The sequence below is a fragment of the Panthera pardus genome, unplaced genomic scaffold, assembly GCF_024362965.1.
Source record: "Panthera pardus isolate Hobbes unplaced genomic scaffold, ASM2436296v1 HiC_scaffold_25, whole genome shotgun sequence".
In the NCBI taxonomy this organism is placed as follows: Eukaryota; Metazoa; Chordata; class Mammalia; order Carnivora; family Felidae; genus Panthera; species Panthera pardus.
In genome coordinates, this window is record NW_026526821.1 from 86,149,592 (window position 1) to 86,164,119 (window position 14,528).

The 14,528-nt window shown below is 45.0% G+C and overlaps 1 protein-coding gene across 3 annotated transcripts in view; it reads left to right on the top strand.

Annotated features, from left to right (window-relative positions):
• ANXA4 (annexin A4) overlaps window positions 1-14,528 on the top strand; it is a 160,141-nt gene that overhangs the window by 93,411 nt on the left and 52,202 nt on the right. The window contains exon 1 of one of the 3 annotated variants that reach the window (XM_019440877.2): window positions 4,904-5,349. The exons of 1 other annotated variant lie outside the window; for it this stretch is intronic. The gene's annotated coding sequence lies outside the window, so the exon portion shown is untranslated. Of the gene's footprint in view, window positions 1-4,903; window positions 5,350-14,528 lie in introns of those variants that run through there. One more of the 3 variants, XM_019440860.2, reaches the window with a different exon arrangement.

The following is a 14,528-nucleotide window of genomic DNA, read 5'->3' on the forward strand; positions in this document are numbered from 1 at the left end:
CAAACACCTCCTCTCACCTTCCTGCTAATGGTCTTTCTCCCCTTTGTATCCTCAGACCCCTACCCCTCTTCTTATCTCATATAAGTGTCATATAACACCACTGTCTTTGGAATTTCCAAGTCTGTGTGGATTTTGTGTATGTATGCTACTAAATTTGACTTTCTCCTGTTAACCTGTCTCATGTCGATTTGATTCTTAGTCCACCTAGAAGGACCCTGAAGGGCAGAGGAAATTCTTCCCCCCTTACAGTACGTAATCTCATTTTTTCCCTCTGGGTGCTTGTAAGATCTTCTCTATATCCCTGGTCTTCTGAAATGTTATCATGATGTACCTTGATATGATTCTGGTTTTTTCCCATTGTGTTGGACTCAATGAGCACTTTCAGTGTGGAAAGTAGAGATAGGCTAATCACATCAGGGACAATAAATCAGTGGTAAAACTCCCAGGGCTGATTCAAAAGTGAAGACTGACCTGATGTAATTCTTGAGTTAACTTTTTAAGCTCTTAAACTCCTTTGAGTTCTCAGATACCAGGCCAACTGGAGCCAGAGAATTGATGATGTTGACCCTTGCCAGCCTTTTTGTGACTTTGAGTTGGACTCTATTACCCAAAGATGACTTTTGACAAAATTCCTTGCTGAATGCATCACTGCATAAGCCCCTTCTGAATGTCTATGAACTCTTAGCTTAAAACTTCCCCAGTGTTGTTCAGGGACACACTACTTGGTGAAATATTCCAATGTTCTCCTTTACATGTTACAAGTAAAACACTTCCTTTTCCTATTCTTTGACCTGGTTGTGTCTGTTGGCTCCACACTCACCAAGAGGCAAACCCAGTTTCGGACAACAATACCCTGTAGTTTTAAAAATATATAATTGAATTATTTAATTGATTTCTTCTCTGTTTCCCAGATGTCTTGGGCTGGCTTTCAAATTTTTTATCATTTCTTACTTCTTTCTCTTCTTTTTGCCTTTTTCTATACATCCTAGAATATTTCTTTATCTTCCTACCACTCTATTGAGTTTTTAGTTTTTGCTATCATATTTTTAATTTACAAGAGCTCTGTTTGGTTCTCTGAGTGTTTCATTTTTAGAGAATCTGTTCTATTTTTATTCTCATTCTTTTTATTTCTCAAAGGAAATTGATAATGGGTTTTTTAAAGTTTTCTTCTCTCTCTCTACTCTGTTTCTTCAAAGTTCCTTTTTTCCATTCTGATTTATGTCAGATCCTTCCCTTAAATTCTGATGACCTTCAGCTGTCTGTTCTGATTTAAGAGTGTCAGAGCAAAACAAAATAAAACAAAACAGGACACCTAGTTAAATTTGAATTTTAGATAAAAGACATACTTAGAGTAGATATGTATTTAAACTTTAGTAAAAAGCTTTTGATTGTTTATTTGGAATTCAATTTAACTAGGTGTCCTCTATTTTATCTAGCAACCCTAGGAGTGAGGTCTTAAATGCTACCTGGAGGCTCTATGCATGCAGGTAGGACTTCGCTAAGGGAAATTCACTAAAGGGTTGTTCCGGTTTCATTGAACACCTGATGACAATCTCTTTAGGTCTTTACTCTCCCCAAAGAAGAATATTCCCAATTCTGTACTCTGGCTACCAATGCTGTAGGAGCCCTTTGAAGGAAGAATACTGACAAGTTCAATATTCATCATATTAAGTTTCATATAGATCGTCAATATCAGTACAGTTTCCCTAGCTAAGTATGGCCACTGTTAAATAGAAAACCACAGGGCCAAAATGGCATCATGTAGGACAAGGCCCCAAGTCATTAAGCCAAGACTTAATACCTAACCGGACTGTAGTTTCCAACCTCCCAGAAATGTAACCTTTAACCAGTCATGGAATTTCCTGGTCAGCACTAGGAAATTTACTGATAGACCCCTTCTGTTCCCCTTAGGAGGGCAACCTTGTCTAAAACAATGGACTCTTTGCTAATAATTTCCTTTTTTACATTCCCTCCCTACCTTTAAAAGCCTTTCCTTTTCTGTGGGCCTTTGGAGATCCCCCCTACTTGCTAGACAGGATGCTGCCTGATCCGTGAATCAATTAATAAAGCCAATTAGATCTTTAAAATTTACTTGGTTTAATTTTTGTTATTTAACATAGCAAATTTTTGTTAGTCCCCCCCATTCAGGGATGGAGCCTAATTTGCCTTCCCTTGAATCCGAGCTGGCCTTAGTGACTTGCACGAATTATAGAATGCAATGGAAATAACATTCAGGGGCTTTCAAGCCTAGGTAATAAGAAGCCTAATAATGTCTGCCTGGACAAAGGATCTCTTAGAGTATCCTTTCTGGGAGCCCCGAGCCTCCCAGTAGGAAATACGACTACCCTGAGACTGCCATGTAGAGAGAGCATGCTTAGATGCTCTGGTGGAGAGTGCCAGCTGAGATCAGCCTCCCAGCTCACTTTGCTATGATACCAGACATGTGAATGAATCCTCCAGAATGGCCTATCTGCCAGCTGAATACTGCTAAGTGACCTTTGCTGATGTCATGTGGAACAGAAGAGTTGCCCAGCCAAGACTTGTCCAGATTCAGACCTGCAAGAACATGAGATACGATAAAATGATCATTGTTTTAGGTTACCAAGTTTTGAGGTACTTTGCTAGGGAAACTTAAATAACCAGAATAACTTGACTATACCTGGTAAGTCCCATTCAAGAGATCCTCTGCTTTATGCCCTCGAGAGAATATATTTTCAGTCTTTTGCCGAAGTATGAGAGGGACAGTGGCAGCTGTGCAGTACTAGGGATTCTACAGACTTAGAAAATATACACTGTTTTTATTCTTAAGTATATATCTACTTTCAGAAGCACATGATACATCAGTACGTATCCTGAGAAATTCTGAGAATCCTGAAATCCTGAGAAATCCTGAGAAATTTCATGTTGCTTCTGTTTTTTAAGTTTATTTATTTTGAGAGAGAGAGAGCGAGCGCGCGCGAGCATGAGTGGGGGAGGGACAGAGAGAGAATCCCAAGTAGGCTCCACACGGTCAGTGAAGAGCCTGACGTAGGGCTCGAACCCACAAATTGTGAGATCATAACCTGAGCCAAAATCAAGAGCCAGAGGCTTAACCGACTGAGCCACCTAAGAGCCCCTCTCATGTTGCTTCTCACGTTTACCTACTCTGGGCTTGAGAATTCTTTTTCTCAGGTCTGCTAAGTCAATTACCACATGTCTATCTGCTTTCCAGCTTCCAAAGTTTTGTTCTTTTTCCTCTCTTGTTACCTTGTTCTTGTGAGATTTTTGTTTTTAATCTGCAGTTGCTTTAGTTGGATTTCAAGAGGGAAATGAGGCAAATGCATGTGCTCATTCTGCTATCTTTAAAGTTTCCTTCCAGTCTTTAATTTCAACAATTACATTAATTTTTAAAATACACTATCTTTGGGGCACCTGGGTAGCTCAGTCGGTAAAGCTACTGACTTCAGCTCCCATCATGATCTTGCGGTTCATGAGTTCGAGCCCTGTGCTGACAGCTCACAGCCTGGAGCCTGCTTCAGATTCTGTGCCTCTAGCTCTCTGCCCCTCCCCCATTCATATTCTCTCTCTCTCTCTCTCTCTCTCTCTCTCTCTCTCTCTCTCTCTCTAATGCAGAACAATTTTAAAAATTAAAATAAAATAAAATACATTGTCTTAGATCAGGCTCCCTAGAAGCAGAACCGGAGATGAAGATTCTTGTGTTAAGTGCCTTACTCAGTAAGGGAGCACTCTCAGGAAAAACCTGTATTTGAGACAAGCAGGGTAATGCAAAGGAAGATGTAGAATACAGGTGTGGTTTCTGCAGAAATTTAGCCCAAGCCTAAGCCCACAGGAGCTCTTGAATATGAAGGGTATCACAAATGTATTCCTGGCCTTTTGTACCCCATAAAGTTAGCTTTGACTATGTCTCCTCAACCTGATGTGAGGGCAGTTATGGGAGAAAGGGGCAGCCGTCAGTAAAGGTGATTTTGGCAGAGTGCATCAGCTCCATTCCCAACCTTTTACTTTTTTTAGAGTAGCCTAATTGTTAATTTTTCAGGGATGCAATAGTCTTCTCTAGTCACTCAAGAAATGAATTATCCCATTTCATTCTTTTCCTCCTGATTTTGTTTCCTCTAGGTTAGTTCGGAAACGGAAGCTCAGAAACTTTAAGTTACCAAGCAGAGAAAAGGATCAAAACCAGGGCTAGAATCTAAACCAGTCTGATCCTAAAGCTCATTTCTTAACCATGTTAAACCACGTCCTTTTGGTACATCTTAATGAAATAATTTAAATGTTACCTCTCCGGCTTTAAGGGTGTAATAGTCTCTTGGATTTGGTCTACTGGAGAGCAAACACACTCACCAAAGCTACCTACCCTCTGTCAAATAGAATCCGTATTTGCCGGTAGACTCAAAAGATTTATTCTGCAAACTTTCACTGAATACCTACTATGCGCTAGAAGCCACACTAGGCGTGTGTGCAAAGACGGCCTAGACTCAGTTGGTGCCTTCAAAAAGCCAGTGTTAACTCGAGGAGGCAGATACGAGCGCACGTGAAACTGTTTTTACAAGGCGTGAGCGCGGCTCCCCGGCCCAACCTAGAGGCTACCGACCAGCACCAAACCTGGGAATTTACCGGGGAGAAGAGATGGGTCTGGGGGTGCTCCGAACTCCTGTTCCCAAAGGTTTCCCCAAGGAAAGGGAACTCCATTTTCCTCAAGGGAGATGTGGAAGTACTGGGAACTTTTTGGGGTATTCGTTTGAGTGTGCAAGAGGGAAACAAAAAGTGCCGCTGAGATTTCACTTCCCACTTTTCCGGCCGCAGGCTGGGCGAGAGAAAGTGCAGTTTTCCGGGGAGGGAGCTGTGATTGGCGGCGGGACTCCGGCCTCTGCGAGCGCGGGGAGGGTGCCGGAGTAGCCCGGGGGCTCAAACCTCCGAGAGTGTAGGGACTCCCGGACGCCGCAGACCCGGAGAGTGCAACTGCTCCGAGTCTGCGGGGGCAGACACGGAGCTGGGCGGTGCCCGGCAGAAGGTGCGATCCGGACGGGCGCCGAGGCCGGGGAGCCTGGACAGCGAGACCTGTCACCGGCGGGGCGCGGGCACGTGCCCGGTGCAGCCTCAGGCCTGGGGGCCAGATTGGCCCCTCGCTGGGCCGTGGGGCGCGGCGTTGCTGGCCCCTGGCCCCAGGTGCGCTACGCCCCCCGGAGGATTTTCCGGTCCCGTGTGCAGAGGGACGACCAGGAACTCGGGCTCAGTCTCCACCCCGAAGTGGGGCGGGTCCGCCCGGAATAAGACCCGCTGTCCGGCCCCGGCAAGGGTGTGTTCTGCGCGGCCTCAGAAGACGAGCGCTGCCCATTCTCCGCAGTAGCGGTAAGGGGGCGCCAGGACGGGGGATCCTGGGCTCGGGGAAGGGGGCGCAGCAGCCTCGGGGAGCCTCGCGGGGACAGCCCTGCGCCGCGCCCAGGAGGGGGTGCCCGCCGTCGGTCTGCGGGCGGGGCTCGGCGGCCACGGGGTGGAGCTGGCGCCGCCGGGCCGGGGCTCGCTCGTGGTGGGCCAAGCGGAGGCAAACGCGGCCCACATCCACCGGTACCTTCCAGAAGGAGCAGTTTATACGGCTCAGAAAGTAGACCAGAGACCACAACAGTTATTCATTGTGCCAAGCACTGTGCTGGCTTTGGGAATTAACTAGAAAGGATTGAGTTAATACTCCCTGCAGCTGACTCCATCTCATACCTAAGTTTTCTTTTGAATTCTTTCTTTCCTCTTTTTAAGAAACTACTCCCTTTCCCTAGTTTCTTACCCTTTTCTTGTCGTGTATCTAATGCCCCCAGCATAATGTCTGGCTGGCACATGGGAATCAGTTGTTATTATGAGATACATGACTTGAGCCTGAGAGTGGCACGGTCTCACTCTTTTGTCTTGGCTTTGACTACCGGGAGATTTGGGGCCGAAGAGGCTATTGCTTTTCAACAGTCTGCCCCACTTGAAGTGTTTCCCAGGTTGATGCAAGTCTGTGAGGTGTAACGAGTAACCCACACCTTTTGTGACAAGTGGCCGGCCATCTGCTCTCTCCCGCTGACGTGGGAAGAATGGATAGGGTCCCCCCCTCCAAATTATCCATCCCACCTCCTCCTTACATTGCAAGTAACACGACTGATAGCCGAACCCTCGCTCTTTAGTTGCCAGGGAGCTGTCAGAAGACAGAGAGGCGAAAGAGCAAGCAGGAGAGGAAGAGAACAGGAACGAGAAAATGGGTACTCACAGCCCCCCGAAATCTGCTTCCTTCCTTCCTTGCCAGAGCCCAGCCCTATCTGGCCAAGGCCAGATCCCTTACATTCAGCTCAGGCCAGATTTCTCTTGTTTTGGGGAAACACACGCACACACACTCAAGCACATGACTATTAGATCAAGGGTGTCTATGACTTTCCCTCCCAAATATTTTTACATTTGGTTAGGGATCGTTTTTTCTCTGAAAGCAAGTTAGAGAGTAACATGCACAGTCAAGTCAAACCACACCAGTCCTCAGCATCTTGAAGACTGAGCCTTCTGGTCATCCATAGACTCCTATCCTTTGGCCCATTTCTTTGCTGATGTCTGGCCACTCATTTGTTTTCCCCATCTTGATCCTCTGCTTGTAGACTAAGCCTGTTCCTCTTAGGGGGATGAGGGGGGATGGAGGTGAGTGTCAGGCACTGCCAGGGAATACTAGGAGCTTCAGAATAAATAAGGGGGGGGGGGTTTCCTTGGGTGTCAACTTTACCCAGACATTTGGGGTTAAAATACTTTTTATGCTAAAACAATCATATATTTTGGAGTAGAATTCAGAATTTGTATACTTTTTAAATGTAAAACAGGAAACTTTAAAAAAATTCTTCTGCTTGGGCTTTGGGCTGTGCTTTGGCCCAAAGCTAGCCCTTGAGGGTTTCTTTTCTTTTTTCTTTTTTTTCTTGAGGGTTTATTTTCACTGCAGTTAGGGCTACAATGGCGGCAATTTGATAGGCACTGTGATGTCTTCCCTGGAGGGACTTTGAATAACAGTCATGCTTGGTTAATAATTTAATCTTCATTTCCACCTGAGGTAGGGTTAGTAACCTTGTGTTACAGATGAGGGGGGCGTGGAGACACGTATTAATAATGCGCCTACATTCTTGAGGGGCTTGGCCTGCGGATGAGAGAATAAACTCACTCATTGTGGCGTTGGGCAGAGCTGGGTTGGATGGTTGGTTCCGTTGAATTTAAGTTGTGGCCTTTGAAACCTGTAGGCTGGGTGGACTTGGAGACGGAGAGCTTTCTCAGCAGAGGTGTCTAGGCAGGGGCCTGGTAGCCCCTTTTGGATGGGGCTGTGAAGGGCAGTAGGTTAAACTAATATGACCTATAAAGCCATATTTTTCCCTTCAGGGTACCTCAGAATCCCTCAGGAAGCTTGCATAGCATACAGATTCTTGCCCTACTCCCCGCAATTCTGATCCAGTATAACAGGGCTGGGTCCAGGAAAATGCATACTTAATAGGTTCCTTGGATGATTGCGATTCAGGTGTTTCTTGGACCTTGTTTTGAGAAACTAAGCTTTGGAAACACTTAAATGAATGTGCATGCCTGATAAATTGAGTAAAGCATTAACAGAAACACAGGACTTCGGGGAACTTAGCCTGTCATTGTGCTGTAAACTCTAATAATGTGGTAAAAGCTGGAATTGTCCCCATTCTCAAGGACAGCTCTTTATTATACCTATTACATCAAATTCACCCCATAGTTTTCCAGTGCTTGACACCCCGAGACCAAATAAAGGGTCTAAACTAAAGGGGTTTTGTTTGCTTGTTTTTAAGCTTAGTTGAAACTGAGATGGATTACTATATTAAGATTATTTTCCCTAATAATTTAGGATTTCTAAGGCCCATTGCTTGTTTAAAAAAAATTTTTTTTAATGTTTATTTATTTTTGAGACAGAGCACAAGTGGGGGAAGGGCAGAGAGGGAGGGAGACACAGAATCCCAAGTAGGCTCCGCTCCAGGCTCTGAGCTGTCAGCACAGAGCCAGACGCGGGGCTCGAACTCACGGACCGTGAGATCTTGGCCTGAGCCGAAGTCGGACGCTCAACCGACTGAGCCACCCAGGCGCCCCCACCTTGCTTATTTTGAAATTAGGAGTGACATGTTAGTGTTCAGTGTTTGAATTGGACTAAGAGCTTTTGCTATGGGAACCTGAAGCACCACTTTGGAAGAATTCTTTTTAAATGTTCAAGATACTTGAGGTCAGTAAATTGCCATACTGCTTCTTGGTCTGTTTTGCTAGGCATAAGAACCCAAGTGAATGTTTGCACTAGAATGAACCATAACAGCAAGAGGGGAGAATTGCAGCTATAGGCCAGACTGTAAATTGCTTTGGAAACACCTTCATCCACCCTACTTCCCCCTTCCCCTTTAAGATGTAGATATAACACAGCATAAACAGGCTGACTTAGAGCAGGAGGCCCGGAGAGTGCCCTTTGTCAGGTCAATAGAAAGACCTCCCTACCCAGTCACTGTGGATTCATTCCTGTGTTGAGGCACTCACCTCACTCCTCCTAAGAGGTAACATTAAATTATTACCAGAAGCTAACATAGAAGGACTGGTTTATGAGTGGGAACAAGTTCTCCTAATTTATGTGTAATTGAGTCATCTCCCCTGGAGGAAGTCCTTAATAGATACAAGCCTGTTGGTATAATCAGTCCCCAGCATCTTCCCTCTCCTCTCCAGGGGGCTTAGAAAGTTTCTGGGTCCCGGGGCGCCTGGGTGGCACAGTCGGTTAAGCGTCCGACTTCAGCCAGGTCACGATCTCACGGTCCGTGAGTTCGAGCCCCGCGTCGGGCTCTGGGCTGATGGCTCAGAGCCTGGAGCCTGTTTCCGATTCTGTGTCTCCCTCTCTCTCTCTGTCCCTCCCCTGTTCATGCTCTGTCTCTCTCTGTCCCAAAAATAAATAAACGTTGAAAAAAAAAAAAAAAAAGAAAGTTTCTGGGTCCTGCCTAGCTTTAACTTCTGCTATTGATGCTTTTTGGTGCTATACAAGAATCTCTTGACTCAGTAATTCTTATCCTTGTTAGTTAGGACCACTTTGAGAATCTGATTAAAGCCATGAAGTTCTCTTGAGAAAAAGAAACACATATTTGACATTGCTCATACAATTTCAAGGGGTTTATAGACATCTGTCTAAACTCAATCATGGATACATAGCAGTTATGTAGGTATACTGTTCAGAATTGCCCTAAAAGTTGTCAGTTTGTCAAAATTTAAAAAATGGTTTTGCCTTTGTTCTGGCAATTTGAATTCTGAACTTATCATAAAGATATACTTGGATATGTATGTAGAGGCATGTGTATAAGGATATATATACTGCAGCCTTGTTTGTAGCAGCAAAAGAGTGGAAATGAACTAAATATCTATCACCAAGGGGCTGGTTAAATTATGGAACATCCATTCAGTGCAATACCATGCAGCTATTAAAAAGTGATGCAGGTTGAGGGGCTCCTGGGTGGCTCAGTTGGTTAAGCATCCATCTCTTGATTTTGGCTCAGGTCATGATCTCGCAGTTTGTGAGCTCGAGCCCTACATTGGCCTCTGCCCTAGCAGTGTGGAGCCTGCTTGGGGTTCTCTCTCTCTCTCTCTCTCTCTCTCTCTCTCTCCCTCTCTCCCTCTCTCCCTCCGTCCCTCTCTCTCTCCCTCTCTCCCTCTCTCCCGCTCTCCCTCTCTCCCGCTCTCCCTCTCTCCCTCCCTCCCCCACTCTCTCTGCCCCTCCCCCCCCTCTTTTTCTTTCTCTCTCTCTCTCTCTGCCCCTCTCCCTGCTTGTGCTCTCTCTCTCTCAAAAAAAAAAAAAAAAAAAAGTGATGCAGGTTGATAGGAACAGATACAGATTGGTATTGAAGATACATTTTTTAAAAAGCAAAATACAGGTGTGCAGTGTATGCTGTTTCTTTTGTAAGAATAATGGAAGCTATTTGTAGTCTATATGCTTGTTAATGCATTAAATATTTCCAATAGTATGCACTATAACAGTGGTTGCTATAACTAGGTAGGGGGTAAAGTTCATCCAGATTTACCACTTTATACCTTTATACGTTATTTGAATTTTTATCATATTTTTTTAAAATAGAGAGTTACAGCTATCATCTACCCATTTAACATTGTTTGTGAAGAGGGAGAATGAAGTAGAAATGAAAAGTAGGTGGGCCAGGTGACTTAGTTAGCTGAGCGTCTGACTCTTGGTTTTGGCTCGGGTTATGATCCCAGGGTCGTGGGATCAAGCCCTGTGTTAAGCTCTGTGCTGAGCATGAAACTTGCTTAAGGTTATCTCTCTCCTCTGCCCCTCTCTCCTCTCCCTCTGACCCTCTCCCCAGCTCCTGTGCTCTCTCTCTAAAAAAAAAAAAGTATATTATCAAATTTTTCCAACCTCAAAATTAATACATGATCATATACTTTCTTATTTGTATACAAAGAGCTAACATGCAATTATGCTTCATTTTCCAATGAGATGTAATAGCAATTGCTCATTCTTGTCATACATTTCAGTTGGATTAATTATTTATTTGACTTCACTCCAGCTAGTTCCAAAAGGAATGTAGGTGCCTTGAACTGCATGGTGGAGAAAGCTCTGATTTAAATGGTCTGATCAGTTCCATGTGTGTTTAGCTGCAGAAGCAGAGAGAGGAGGTAGATGGAATATGTCCCAGCTTGTAGACTAGATAGACCAGCTTGCAGGGCCCTAGGTCGAAGTCCTAGCAGTGATATCAGACCTTGGCACTGAGGGGCCCGGCCTTGGCTCCAGAGCCTGGACCTCGTCTTCAGCCAGATGTGTCTTAGTCAATGAGGGCTCTGCCTCTGCATGTCAGAGCCTCCGTGTCACAGATATTAATAGGTAATGTTCACCAGTGTTTCCTATGAGCCTGACCCTGTGCCAAACAACTGGCGTGTTATTTATTAAATTTTCATCCATATTATGGGGGTGCTACCATTATTGCCCCATTCTATAAGTGAGGAAACTGAGGCACAAAGGGGTTGAGCAATTTGCTGGAGGCCACATACTAGCAAGCGGTAGAATCAAGATTTGAATATAGCAGTCTGATTCAATATTTTGTGCTCTGTCACTCTTTTATACTGTATAATGGATTAAGAATGGGGAATCAGCCTGAATAGGCAGGGCTGGGACATTGAGATGACTGTGGGGCTGGACCCTTTCAGAGGGGAAGAGGTAGAGCCTGTGTCCATACCACTTGTCCATGATGAACTCCATCCTAACCTTGTAAGTATCCAGGGGGTCCCATGTGATAGATGAGTGAGGAGTGTGACAGGCACAGACCAAGGCAGTGTGCTGCTCTTGGTTCCATAGGCCCATCCATGTGGTAGCAACACTTGGGGCAGCATTTAAAGGTAGGAGAGACAGGTCAGCACTTTGGGGAAGGGTCGTTAGGTGCTAGGCAGGCTGTCAGCAGCCCCTGCCACATGGATAAAGTTTCGCTTATTTATTATATAATGTGACAGGCACTAGAGATTCAAAGATATAGCACACAGACTCCATCCTTAGGGAGATAAACAAGCAAATCAATAATTCAAAGCTCCTAGGACTGCGTGATAAATCATTTGATACACTATGCACAGACTGCCGTGGAACAATAGAGGAGGTGTACCTAACTCCATCCATCGTGGGTGGTCAGAGAAGGCTTCCTGGAGGTGGGTAGGAGAAGAAAAGTTTATGTACAGGCTTGAGGATGACAAAGCAAGACCATTATTCACTGGAGGTGTGGCATATTGATCGGAGCTGGTCCCAGACGGAAGAGTGAGAGGGCGCTCAGAAATTAAGGTCATTCTGTAGGCCTGCGGGAGCCGGGACCAATCAGTGTTGGGGGACAGGTCCTAGAAGGTCCAAGGATTCCATAGTTAGAACTTCTATCCTGGATTGTAGATCCCTATTTTCTTTCACATCTGTTCTATTGCTTAGTACAGTTATCTTTTTATTTTTTATGTTTTAAATGTTTATTTATTTTTGAGAGCGTATGCCAGCAGGGGAGGGGGAGGGGCACCGTGACAGGGAGAGGGAGAGGCAGAGAGAGGATGGGGACAGAGGATCTGAAGCAGGCTCTGTGCTGATAGCAGACTTAATCTGGGTGAGGGGCCTCTCCAGTATGCATGCTCCTGTCTCTCTGTGATTCTCCTATCACGGGAACGGTCACACCTTATTGTGTCTAATTCTAGGCCTGGGCCGACCCCTCAGCTCTGAGTTCCTCTGAGGGCAAGAACTGTACAACCTCCATCTCCTGGCCTAGCATATAGTGTGTATTATTGTGTGTGCTGAGTGAGTGTATGATTTCCCATGGCCTGGAAAATTTAGCCCAGCCTCCAAGCTCACAAAATGAACATTTGTGAAAATTCTCTCTCCGGCCTTTGTCTCCCACCACTCTCTCCATGGTCTAAAGCCCCAGCCCCACCCTGAATGAAATATTTTCCAAAGCATAGCTGAAGCTTCATTTTTACTATTCTCTCTCTGCCTGCAAAACTCTTTTGTCATTGGAATCCTATCTGTCCTTGGAAGCGTAAGTCACATGAGAGCATTTGACTGGGGAGAGGGCAGGGTTGGGGTGGGGAGCTTTGTCTTCTCCCACCATGCAACTCTGATAAGTTACCACATGCCGCTTTGTCTTTGAATTGGCTATGTATCGGTTTATTTCTCATACATGCTCCTTGACAGCAAGATACTGTCTCCTCTGTCTTTGTTTCTGTCACAATGCCTGGACCTGATGGGGCAAAATCAGTATTTATGTAAGGACTATGAGTGCCTGCATGCATGGTGAGCGGCAGTTTTGGAACTGGGGTCTCACACAAGGGACCACCTCTGTGAGAAGCAGGGCCTGGAACAGGATTTGAGGGGAGTAACCAGAGGTGCTTATTGTAACTAGATTCAATAAGGGCTTTGGGCCCCACCCAAGATTTACTGACTCAAGCTCTAGAATACAGCAGCTCCCAAATCTGTATTTCTAAACACTCCCCAGGTGATTTTTGTGCTCACTAAAATTAAAGAATTTTTTCCTGGAGATCATGTTTGGTGCTTTACAGTGTGTATTATAATTAGGATCCTTTTGAAGCCATAACTACAGATGCGGTATCCCGACATTATCCAAGGCCAGAAGAAAGGAGGAAGGTGGCAGGCTAACTTTGTCTTTTTAGCCTGGGGGGGAAATCTTTCTCCAAGCCTCTTGGTAGGTTTGTTCTTATTTCTCATCGGTCAGAGTGGGTCACGCGGCCACTTGAAAACTGTTTGTTGCCGTTGGAATGGGGTTGCCTTAGACCAATCATTATTTCTTTCCTGGTTTTCCAAGCCCAACCACTAAACCCATGAAAGTTCTCTAATGAGGAAAGAAGGTATGATGGGGATTGACATTATTACTAATCCTCTCAGAAATCCTGCACAACAGTCACTACTATGTTAAAATTTTATGCCAGAATAGAGTAGCCGTCTTAGGTGAGGTTAAATCTGGAGGGCAGAGCAGAGACTGGAATTTGGCCCTTGTTCTGGATTCCCAGCCTGCTATGTCCAGCACAGAATGAGCTCCATTACAGCCCCTGCCAGCATGTGGGAAGAGAATTGAATTCAGAGTTTCACAGATATCATAAAATAACAGATCGGGTCTGCCAGGAGTAATACATGTTTGCAGTGAATGTTTTTGAGAACTCTACTATTTAAATAATCTTGGTCGAATACATTTCCTGAGTTATATTTATGCAGATATTTGAAAAAAATGTTAATGTTGGGTGCCTGGGTGGCTCAGTCAGTTAAGTGTCCGACTTGGGCTCAGGTAATGATCCCATGGTTTGTGAGTTCTAGTCCCTGCATGGGGCTCTCTGCTGTTGGCACAGAGCCTGCTTCAGAGCCTCTGTCTCCCTCTCTGGCCCTCCCCCTGCTCATATGTGCTCTCTCTTTTTCTATCTCCCAGAAATAAGTAAGCATTAAAAAAATGTTACTTTATGACTTTTCCCTCATTGCTATAATTTTTCCTGTTTTTACCCCCACTCCCTTATGCTTGATGTATGATCATGAATGGGAATCTATACTTAGGAATGACCATGAAGCATTTTGAGGACCTTTCTGAGCATCAGTAGTTGGAATCTAGAATCATTACTGTAGGGCAATAGTTCTCAAGTTTGAGAATGCATCAGAATCACCTGGCGGGCTTCTTAAAAACCATATTGCTGGGCCCTGCCCTCAGAGTTGTAGATTCTGTGGTATTGAGTCCAAGAACGTGCACTTTTAACAAGTTCCCAGCTTATGGTAACATTGGTCTGGAAACCACACTTTCATAAACGCTGAGTTATATGAACTTCTTTTAGATTGAAATACTGGTCTGGTATTTATTGAAAAGATAACATAATGAGATTTTAATTGTGCACGTGGAACATTCTATTCTTTCCAGGTTCTCTTGAGCTCCCTATTATAGCTGCCCTGGGGTCTCCCCACTGAGGTTGTGATTTGGACAGACTGGATTCCCCAGACTTTCTGTGGTTTGGTGAATCTGTGGGAGGGTTAT